The sequence below is a fragment of the Pleurodeles waltl genome, chromosome 5, assembly GCF_031143425.1.
Source record: "Pleurodeles waltl isolate 20211129_DDA chromosome 5, aPleWal1.hap1.20221129, whole genome shotgun sequence".
Classification (NCBI taxonomy): Eukaryota; Metazoa; Chordata; class Amphibia; order Caudata; family Salamandridae; genus Pleurodeles; species Pleurodeles waltl.
The window spans coordinates 1647193660-1647206215 of NC_090444.1; positions in this window are offsets into that span (position 1 = coordinate 1647193660).

Consider the following 12556-nt stretch of genomic DNA (forward strand, 5'->3'; position numbering starts at 1 on the left):
TCATTGGAAACATTAGTATTATGTGCAGAAAAATGAACAAAAGGTGGATTAACTGATCCGATAATCGAAAAAACATACCTATGATGCAGATAAATAGCTCAATATTCCAAAGTACCAGAGACAAATTGATGTCTTATGTTTTGAGAAGGAGGTCGAGTAAGAAGAGGCTAGAGGACCATGGTAAGCCTGTATAGTGAGAAAGAGGGCAAAGAAACCTGGTAAGGGCGGTCCATGAAATATATATTGACCCTATTATAATGGTTATTCAAAATTAGCATGGACTAGTAAGAGTGTCGTTATTTAGAATGTGTTATTGCAAGAAAAATGACATGGTGATCATAACCCATATGGTGAATGTATAGATCGCCGAAGTAAGAATATATATAAATAGAGAGTGGCGTTTGCGTAAAACCTAATGTATCGTAGATTATATGTAATGTTTAAAACAAATAGCAGGCGATGTATAGCATCCGTGAAACTCCCATGGAGTTTCCGGGCTATATTGTTAATGAAAGTGAATGCTTAAGGCCATCGCCAGTGATGTAAAATATCCACATAAACCCCATACAAGACCTGGACTAGCGCACTGCACTATCAATTAATAAGTGTCCATACCTCAGATGTCTCCAAGCGTTTCTTTCGGCGTGGTATGGACGGCGCTGCAAATAGTAATCGCGCGCCGGTGGCGGACTCCCTCTATTCGAAGCCCAATAGGGAGTGGAAATGGAAAAGGGACTGTAAAGCTAGAGCTGTAGCCAAGTAGGGATGGAAAACGGGCGCCACATTGAAATGTCAAAGAAGGAGATAAAACAGAGGAAAAGAGAAATATATGTGAGACACCCACTAAATAGTGGAAAAGAAAAGGAAAAAAGAAGAATATGGAGAGTTATTTCTGAAGTATAATGTCGTATAGGATCTGAAATTTGTTGAAAAAATATAATAGTAAAAATATGAAAATGGCCAAGAAATAGCATTGCATGCTAAATTATAAAATCGAGAGGACGGAAGGGGTAATCTCATATTGTTGCATGTAACAAGTCTTATTCAAATTTTCATAGGTGCTATGCATGAAAGAATGATGCAGAAATTGACAGACGCTAGAAAATAATGTAATTGACCAGTGATATAGAATAGTGAAGAAAAATAAAGAGAAACAAAACAACATTCCTGTACATGCACGGATAATACATGGAGAGAAAATATTTGCAAAACATCAGAGATCAATGAACAATATGAAAATCGACAAAAACACATATGTACACTGCATCCTGAAATCAAAGGGGATAAAGGAGATAATCCGATGTCTTTGCATCTAACATATATTTCAGAATATCATAAATACTGTACATGGAAAGGTGATGCAAATAGTGAGGGCAGATTTGGAGATGCCGGAAGTGCTAGAGAAAGACATGTAAGTCTTTGTCCGAGTTTAAACCCATCTCCACTGCTCGCAATCTTATAATCCACCTACTCTCTAATTGCCTTAGTTGAAGGGTTTTATTACCACCCCTAGGGCAGCCGCCCAGGGTGGCGATTCCAAAAGTCTGCACATTTAGCCTCTCTTGTAATGGATGTTTCTTGTTGAAATGAGCTGCAAGGGGGTAGTCAGTGTTGTTGTTTCTGATTGCCCTAATGTGCTCCTGTAATCTTTCCTTAAAGGGTCTGATGGTGCTCCCAACGTATATCTTCTTGCATGTGCAGATGATACAATATACAATGTATTTAGTGTTACAGTTCATGAACTGTTTGATAGTATATGTAACATCCGTGTTGTGCATGAACTGTTTAGTTTTGTCCTGTACATAATCACAGATATTGCAGTGTCCGCATCTATAGAAGCCTAGGGGTGGTGAGGGAAGCCAATTGCTTTTAGTGATCGTGGGCAGGAAGCTGTGACAAAGGTGGTCCCTCAAGGTGCGTCCTCTGCGATAAGTCATGTCCGGTTGTGTCCGTAGACGCTTTTCCAGTGTCGCATCGGATGTAAGAATTTTCCAATGCTTTCTTAAGATTTTGAAGATGTCGGCACTAGCGCAGCTGTAAGTAGTTATGAAAGATGGTGGCTTCCTTGTGCCAGCCTGTCTATGTTGTTTTTTGGAGAGTAATGTAATTCTATTAGCTTTCATGATTCGATCATGTGTGTGACTAAGCAGTTTATTGGAATATCCACGTTTGGCAAAACGGTGTTCCAAAATTTTCAATTGTGTGCCAAACTCCTGGTCATCCTGACAGTTCCGTCTCACTCTAGTGGCCTCACCATACGGAATAGCCCTGATTTGTGAGTGTGGGTGTGAACTGCTGGCATGAAGAAGCGAGTTGGTTGCCGTGGGTTTCCTATATAGTTTAGAGAAGATACAAGTATCTTTGATGTACAGTGTTAGATCAAGGAAGTCCACACAGTTGGTACTGGAATGGCTAGTGAACTGTATGTTGTAGCGGTTATTGTTTAAATACTGAATGAATGTGTCTAATGTATTGAAATCACCTGACCAGAAAAGAAGAACATCATCAATGTAGCGGCCCCAGTAAATGATGTGTTGTGTAAGTTCTGGCGGGCCGCTATTCCATAGATGATGATGCTCATAATGACCCATGTAGAGGTTTGCAAAAGATGGTGAGAATTTGGCTCCCATGGCAACACCCTGTTTCTGTCTATACCAGGTCCCCTCATGTAGGAAGACATTGTTGTCCATGGCAAGCTCAATTAGGTCCATAACCATATAGGAGTGTTGTAGAAAGCTTGCATCCCTCTTGTCCAAAAAGTATTGTATGGCCAACATCCCCTGTTCTTTGGGTATACAAGTGTATAAAGCGGTGACATCTAATGTTGCAAGAATGTGGCCACTGGTCCATTCGAAATCAGCAATGATACTAAGAAGATGGGAGGTGTCCCTGATGTACGAGGGTAAATTACACACGAAAGGCTGTAGATGAAAGTCGATGTATTCAGAAAGTTTTTCTGTGGGAGAATTGATACCAGAAATGATAGGTCTCCCGGGAGGAAAAGTAGCCTGTTTGTGTATCTTGGGGAGAGTGTATATACATGGAAAACTAGGTGTGGGGTTGTATAGATATTTGTATTCTAGATCCGTGAGCAGACCCTTGTTTTTCCAGGAACAGAGCTTTGTCTCTATGGCCTTAGTGATATTTGCAATGGGGTTGCCCTGTAGTTTACAATAGGCGTGTGGGTCTTCCAATTGTCTATCAATTTCTCTGATGTAATCCGACCGATTCATAATGACGATATTACCGCCTTTATCGGCCTCTTTTAGTACTAGGTCCTCATTGAGTTGCAGAGTATGTAAGTCCCTATGTTCCTGTGGGGTCAAATTATGTGTGCGAGTTTTACGTCCAAGTGTGTATTGGTCTTCAAGATGATATAGTTCCTTAGTGACTAGTTTTTGGAAAATGTCAATTGAGTTATCTGGTGGTAATAGTGGTGTGAATTTGGAAGAAGGTCTAAGACCACTGTTACAGGTTGCTGAGTGAGTCATACCTAAATCAGCCAAAATGTCTTCACAAGTAGGTACTGTGTTGTGGCTATTATCCTCCAAGGAGAGGAGAGTTTGAATGTCCTTGAGATTGCCAATGGACAGATCATAGGGAGTGATGTTTACCACATCATCTATAGTATATGGATGTTTAAAGTCAAAGTGTTTCAAGAGTTTGCACTTCCGCACAAATTTGAAAAGGTCAATATGTGTTTGTGTGAAGTCGGGAAACGACGTAGGTACAAAGCCTAGACCCTTTTTGAGAACACTCAATTGGTCACTATCAAGTGTGGTGTTAGACAAGTTCATGACACAAAGATCTTCATTGTGATTTAAATCTATGTCTAAGTCTTGAGATTGCGGGCTGTCGATCTTGTGATGACCCTGGTTGTGTTGGTTAATGGTTCGGGCACTCTTTCTCCGACCCCTTCTAGTTCTCTTGTATGTGTGGTAGGAGGCATTTTGTTGAATTTTTGTCCTCTGCGAAATCTTTCCATTTCCAACAAAAAAGTAGATTTATTGCTGGAAGTGGTTGCCTGTTGTGGTGGGACACTGTTGGTGTCATCACTTGCGAGACTAGAGCAACTAGATAGGTCAGTATCGCTGGCGGTGACATTGGAAGTACCAGCTAAAGATGCTGTAATGGCCCTGTTGTCTGATCTGTCACTGTTTAGGTTGTCGAATTTGCGGGCAAATGTAAAAACCCTGCCCTTGGCATAGTCATTTGCATCTCGTCTTAGTTTGTGTAATTTCTTCTCTTTTATGTATTCCTGATGTTTTTGAAGTACACCATTTAGGATGTTATAATTTTTGTCTGTGGCCTCTGTGAGATTGGTGTCCTGAATCTCCTTTTCTAGATTTTTTATGTCTATTAGTAGTCGTTCTCTTTTATCCTTGGCGTCCCTAATCAGTATGTCCATGATTCCGAGGGAGGAATTGATCAATAATTGTTCCCATTCTTGTAATAGGACGGGGTTGAGATCCCCAAAAGAAGGGAACAAGATGACACGAAGCCCCCTTGGGACTTGTTTGATTTGAATGTATTTTTCAAGAATGGTGAAGTCCCACCATCTCGAAAGCTCCTGTTTTTTTAGTCGTTCCAACCTTATGAATTTGATCCTAAGTCCCTCTTTCGTGTTACTCTTGTTGTGATCATAGGTGGTAGTGTTTGTGTTCACATTGAAGAGTTCTTCCAATAGGGCTTCCCTATTATCATTGAAAGTTGACATTCTTATAAATTAACAGTACAGGATAGTTTTAGTAACATGTACACAATGTATAATAAAGTAACACAAACTATTTAAATAAATACAATCAATGTATAGCTATAGGTGCAGCTCTAAGACACAGAGTATATAAATACATATAAGAAAAAAGGTGGCTGTGTAAAGGAGAGAGCGCACTTTCCAAATATAAGCTATTGTTTGTTTACAAAGTCCATGATGACGTAGAACGATGGGGGGAGTGCTCGAAGTGGTATGCACCCAGCCACAGAGTGCGGAAACTGTTGCCCCAGAAGAGGGTTGCAGTTATGATATGCAAAGAAGAAAAACCACGGCACATCCCAAGCGGTTATAATGTTCCAGTTTATTCCTCGTGATGTCTTTAGATGAAACAATAATCTGTGGCCCAAGGTAACATCTTGGAGCCAGAGTCAAGAGATGACAACAGAAATCCTTTTCAAATGAACATCAGCCCAAATAGACAACAGCCGACACGTGTTTCGTCTGGGTAGACTTTATCAAGGCTGTGGATATACACAAGGAAATAGAGTATCAACTACTGGAAAACAATTTAAATGAGAAAGGAAGTGTTTGTGACCAATGAGGAAAGCAATTATTTGAATTAAATTAAAAGTAGGGAAGCCCGATTGTTAGCCAAAAAACATGGCCCGAATAGAGAGATGTCGTTATTGCTCTCCATATTCATTTAGGATATAAGTCACCAAAAGAGTGTCAGAAAAAGAAATGTGATCTGAAGTAGGTGTATCACAAATAGAGTGCAAAGGGAAAAAAACCAGAGCTAGGGAATGAGAATTATTGTTTTTGAAGAGTACAGTCAAGTAAAGTTAAAAGGGAAACAAAGACAACACACACACCTACAGTATTCTAGTGATGCCATAAAGTATAGGGAAAACCATGTGTTGAGATAAAAGTGTGTCCTGGATGTTGAACCACGAAAGGGAAGACATGTATCATTGGAAACATTAGTATTATGTGCAGAAAAATGAACAAAAGGTGGATTAACTGATCCGATAATCGAAAAAACATACCTATGATGCAGATAAATAGCTCAATATTCCAAAGTACCAGAGACAAATTGATGTCTTATGTTTTGAGAAGGAGGTCGAGTAAGAAGAGGCTAGAGGACCATGGTAAGCCTGTATAGTGAGAAAGAGGGCAAAGAAACCTGGTAAGGGCGGTCCATGAAATATATATTGACCCTATTATAATGGTTATTCAAAATTAGCATGGACTAGTAAGAGTGTCGTTATTTAGAATGTGTTATTGCAAGAAAAATGACATGGTGATCATAACCCATATGGTGAATGTATAGATCGCCGAAGTAAGAATATATATAAATAGAGAGTGGCGTTTGCGTAAAACCTAATGTATCGTAGATTATATGTAATGTTTAAAACAAATAGCAGGCGATGTATAGCATCCGTGAAACTCCCATGGAGTTTCCGGGCTATATTGTTAATGAAAGTGAATGCTTAAGGCCATCGCCAGTGATGTAAAATATCCACATAAACCCCATACAAGACCTGGACTAGCGCACTGCACTATCAATTAATAAGTGTCCATACCTCAGATGTCTCCAAGCGTTTCTTTCGGCGTGGTATGGACGGCGCTGCAAATAGTAATCGCGCGCCGGTGGCGGACTCCCTCTATTTGAAGCCCAATAGGGAGTGGAAATGGAAAAGGGACTGTAAAGCTAGAGCTGTAGCCAAGTAGGGATGGAAAACGGGCGCCACATTGAAATGTCAAAGAAGGAGATAAAACAGAGGAAAAGAGAAATATATGTGAGACACCCACTAAATAGTGGAAAAGAAAAGGAAAAAAGAAGAATATGGAGAGTTATTTCTGAAGTATAATGTCGTATAGGATCTGAAATTTGTTGAAAAAATATAATAGTAAAAATATGAAAATGGCCAAGAAATAGCATTGCATGCTAAATTATAAAATCGAGAGGACGGAAGGGGTAATCTCATATTGTTGCATGTAACAAGTCTTATTCAAATTTTCATAGGTGCTATGCATGAAAGAATGATGCAGAAATTGACAGACGCTAGAAAATAATGTAATTGACCAGTGATATAGAATAGTGAAGAAAAATAAAGAGAAACAAAACAACATTCCTGTACATGCACGGATAATACATGGAGAGAAAATATTTGCAAAACATCAGAGATCAATGAACAATATGAAAATCGACAAAAACACATATGTACACTGCATCCTGAAATCAAAGGGGATAAAGGAGATAATCCGATGTCTTTGCATCTAACATATATTTCAGAATATCATAAATACTGTACATGGAAAGGTGATGCAAATAGTGAGGGCAGATTTGGAGATGCCGGAAGTGCTAGAGAAAGACATGTAAGTCTTTGTCCGAGTTTAAACCCATCTCCACTGCTCGCAATCTTATAATCCACCTACTCTCTAATTGCCTTAGTTGAAGGGTTTTATTACCACCCCTAGGGCAGCCGCCCAGGGTGGCGATTCCAAAAGTCTGCACATTTAGCCTCTCTTGTAATGGATGTTTCTTGTTGAAATGAGCTGCAAGGGGGTAGTCAGTGTTGTTGTTTCTGATTGCCCTAATGTGCTCCTGTAATCTTTCCTTAAAGGGTCTGATGGTGCTCCCAACGTATATCTTCTTGCATGTGCAGATGATACAATATACAATGTATTTAGTGTTACAGTTCATGAACTGTTTGATAGTATATGTAACATCCGTGTTGTGCATGAACTGTTTAGTTTTGTCCTGTACATAATCACAGATATTGCAGTGTCCGCATCTATAGAAGCCTAGGGGTGGTGAGGGAAGCCAATTGCTTTTAGTGATCGTGGGCAGGAAGCTGTGACAAAGGTGGTCCCTCAAGGTGCGTCCTCTGCGATAAGTCATGTCCGGTTGTGTCCGTAGACGCTTTTCCAGTGTCGCATCGGATGTAAGAATTTTCCAATGCTTTCTTAAGATTTTGAAGATGTCGGCACTAGCGCAGCTGTAAGTAGTTATGAAAGATGGTGGCTTCCTTGTGCCAGCCTGTCTATGTTGTTTTTTGGAGAGTAATGTAATTCTATTAGCTTTCATGATTCGATCATGTGTGTGACTAAGCAGTTTATTGGAATATCCACGTTTGGCAAAACGGTGTTCCAAAATTTTCAATTGTGTGCCAAACTCCTGGTCATCCTGACAGTTCCGTCTCACTCTAGTGGCCTCACCATACGGAATAGCCCTGATTTGTGAGTGTGGGTGTGAACTGCTGGCATGAAGAAGCGAGTTGGTTGCCGTGGGTTTCCTATATAGTTTAGAGAAGATACAAGTATCTTTGATGTACAGTGTTAGATCAAGGAAGTCCACACAGTTGGTACTGGAATGGCTAGTGAACTGTATGTTGTAGCGGTTATTGTTTAAATACTGAATGAATGTGTCTAATGTATTGAAATCACCTGACCAGAAAAGAAGAACATCATCAATGTAGCGGCCCCAGTAAATGATGTGTTGTGTAAGTTCTGGCGGGCCGCTATTCCATAGATGATGATGCTCATAATGACCCATGTAGAGGTTTGCAAAAGATGGTGAGAATTTGGCTCCCATGGCAACACCCTGTTTCTGTCTATACCAGGTCCCCTCATGTAGGAAGACATTGTTGTCCATGGCAAGCTCAATTAGGTCCATAACCATATAGGAGTGTTGTAGAAAGCTTGCATCCCTCTTGTCCAAAAAGTATTGTATGGCCAACATCCCCTGTTCTTTGGGTATACAAGTGTATAAAAGCGGTGACATCTAATGTTGCAAGAATGTGGCCACTGGTCCATTCGAAATCAGCAATGATACTAAGAAGATGGGAGGTGTCCCTGATGTACGAGGGTAAATTACACACGAAAGGCTGTAGATGAAAGTCGATGTATTCAGAAAGTTTTTCTGTGGGAGAATTGATACCAGAAATGATAGGTCTCCCGGGAGGAAAAGTAGCCTGTTTGTGTATCTTGGGGAGAGTGTATATACATGGAAAACTAGGTGTGGGGGTTGTATAGATATTTGTATTCTAGATCCGTGAGCAGACCCTTGTTTTTCCAGGAACAGAGCTTTGTCTCTATGGCCTTAGTGATATTTGCAATGGGGTTGCCCTGTAGTTTACAATAGGCGTGTGGGTCTTCCAATTGTCTATCAATTTCTCTGATGTAATCCGACCGATTCATAATGACGATATTACCGCCTTTATCGGCCTCTTTTTAGTACTAGGTCCTCATTGAGTTGCAGAGTATGTAAGGCCCCTATGTTCCTGTGGGGTCAAATTATGTGTGCGAGTTTTACGTCCAAGTGTGTATTGGTCTTCAAGATGATATAGTTCCTTAGTGACTAGTTTTTGGAAAATGTCAATTGAGTTATCTGGTGGTAATAGTGGTGTGAATTTGGAAGAAGGTCTAAGACCACTGTTACAGGTTGCTGAGTGAGTCATACCTAAATCAGCCAAAATGTCTTCACAAGTAGGTACTGTGTTGTGGCTATTATCCTCCAAGGAGAGGAGAGTTTGAATGTCCCTTGAGATTGCCAATGGACAGATCATAGGGAGTGATAGGGCAGGGTTTTTACATTTTGCCCGCAAATTCGACAACCTAAACAGTGACAGATCAGACAACAGGGCCATTACAGCATCTTTAGCTGGTACTTCCAATGTCACCGCCAGCGATACTGACCTATCTAGTTGCTCTAGTCCTCGCAAGTGATGACACCAACAGTGTCCCACCACAACAGGCAACCACTTCCAGCAATAAATCTACTTTTTTGTTGGAAATGGAAAGATTTCGCAGAGGACAAAAAATTCAACAAAATGCCTCCTACCACACATACAAGAGAACTAGAAGGGGTCGGAGAAAGAGTGCCCGAACCATTAACCAACACAACCAGGGTCATCACAAGATCGACAGCCCGCAATCTCAAGACTTAGACATAGATTTAAATCACAATGAAGATCTTTGTGTCATGAACTTGTCTAACACCACACTTGATAGTGACCAATTGAGTGTTCTCAAAAAGGGTCTAGGCTTTGTACCTACGTCGTTTCCCGACTTCACACAAACACATATTGACCTTTTCAAATTTGTGCGGAAGTGCAAACTCTTGAAACACTTTGACTTTAAACATCCATATACTATAGATGATGTGGTAAACATCACTCCCTATGATCTGTCCATTGGCAATCTCAAGGACATTCAAACTCTCCTCTCCTTGGAGGATAATAGCCACAACACAGTACCTACTTGTGAAGACATTTTGGCTGATTTAGGTATGACTCACTCAGCAACCTGTAACAGTGGTCTTAGACCTTCTTCCAAATTCACACCACTATTACCACCAGATAACTCAATTGACATTTTCCAAAAACTAGTCACTAAGGAACTATATCATCTTGAAGACCAATACACACTTGGACGTAAAACTCGCACACATAATTTGACCCCACAGGAACATAGGGCCCTTACATACTCTGCAACTCAATGAGGACCTAGTACTAAAAGAGGCCGATAAAGGCGGTAATATCGTCATTATGAATCGGTCGGATTACATCAGAGAAATTGATAGACAATTGGAAGACCCACACGCCTATTGTAAACTACAGGGCAACCCCATTGCAAATATCACTAAGGCCATAGAGACAAAGCTCTGTTCCTGGAAAAACAAGGGTCTGCTCACGGATCTAGAATACAAATATCTATACAACCCCACACCTAGTTTTTCCATGTATATACACTCTCCCCAAGATACACAAACAGGCTACTTTTTCCTCCCGGGAGACCTATCATTTCTGGTATCAATTCTCCCACAGAAAAAACTTTCTGAATACATCGACTTTCATCTACAGCCTTTCGTGTGTAATTTACCCTCGTACATCAGGGACACCTCCCATCTTCTTAGTATCATTGCTGATTTCGAATGGACCAGTGGCCACATTCTTGCAACATTAGATGTCACCGCTTTATACACTTGTATACCCAAAGAACAGGGGATGTTGGCCATACAATACTTTTTGGACAAGAGGGATGCAAGCTTTCTACAACACTCCTATATGGTTATGGACCTAATTGAGCTTGCCATGGACAACAATGTCTTCCTACATGAGGGGACCTGGTATAGACAGAAACAGGGTGTTGCCATGGGAGCCAAATTCTCACCATCTTTTGCAAACCTCTACATGGGTCATTATGAGCATCATCATCTATGGAATAGCGGCCCGCCAGAACTTACACAACACATCATTTACTGGGGCCGCTACATTGATGATGTTCTTCTTTTCTGGTCAGGTGATTTCAATACATTAGACACATTCATTCAGTATTTAAACAATAACCGCTACAACATACAGTTCACTAGCCATTCCAGTACCAACTGTGTGGACTTCCTTGATCTAACACTGTACATCAAAGATACTTGTATCTTCTCTAAACTATATAGGAAACCCACGGCAAACCAACTCGCTTCTTCATGCCAGCAGTTTCACACCCACACTCACAAATCAGGGCTATTCCGTATGGTGAGGCCACTAGAGTGAGACGGAACTGTCAGGATGACCAGGGAGTTTGGCACACAATTGAAAATTTTGGAACACCGTTTTGCCAAACGTGGATATTCCAATAAACTGCTTAGTCACACACATGATCGAATCATGAAAGCTAATAGAATTACATTACTCTCCAAAAAACAACATAGACAGGCTGGCACAAGGAAGCCACCATCTTTCATAACTACTTACAGCTGCGCTAGTGCCGACATCTTCAAAATCTTAAGAAAGCATTGGAAAATTCTTACATCCGATGCGACACTGGAAAAGCGTCTACGGACACAACCGGACATGACTTATCGCAGAGGACGCACCTTGAGGGACCACCTTTGTCACAGCTTCCTGCCCACGATCACTAAAAGCAATTGGCTTCCCTCACCACCCCTAGGCTTCTATAGATGCGGACACTGCAATATCTGTGATTATGTACAGGACAAAACTAAACAGTTCATGCACAACACGGATGTTACATATACTATCAAACAGTTCATGAACTGTAACACTAAATACATTGTATATTGTATCATCTGCACATGCAAGAAGATATACGTTGGGAGCACCATCAGACCCTTTAAGGAAAGATTACAGGAGCACATTAGGGCAATCAGAAACAACAACACTGACTACCCCCTTGCAGCTCATTTCAACAAGAAACATCCATTACAAGAGAGGCTAAATGTGCAGACTTTTGGAATCGCCACCCTGGGCGGCTGCCCTAGGGGTGGTAATAAAACCCTTCAACTAAGGCAATTAGAGAGTAGGTGGATTATAAGATTGCGAGCAGTGGAGATGGGTTTAAACTCGGACAAAGACTTACATGTCTTTCTCTAGCACTTCCGGCATCTCCAAATCTGCCCTCACTATTTGCATCACCTTTCCATGTACAGTATTTATGATATTCTGAAATATATGTTAGATGCAAAGACATCGGATTATCTCCTTTATCCCCTTTGATTTCAGGATGCAGTGTACATATGTGTTTTTTGTCGATTTTCATATTGTTCATTGATCTCTGATGTTTTGCAAATATTTTTCTCTCCATGTATTATCCGTGCATGTACAGGAATGTTGTTTTGTTTCTCTTTATTTTTCTTCACTATTCTATATCACTGGTCAATTACATTATTTTCTAGCGTCTGTCAATTTCTGCATCATTCTTTCATGCATAGCACCTATGAAAATTTGAATAAGACTTGTTACATGCAACAATATGAGATTACCCCTTCCGTCCTCTCGATTTTATAATTTAGCATGCAATGCTATTTCTTGGCCATTTTCA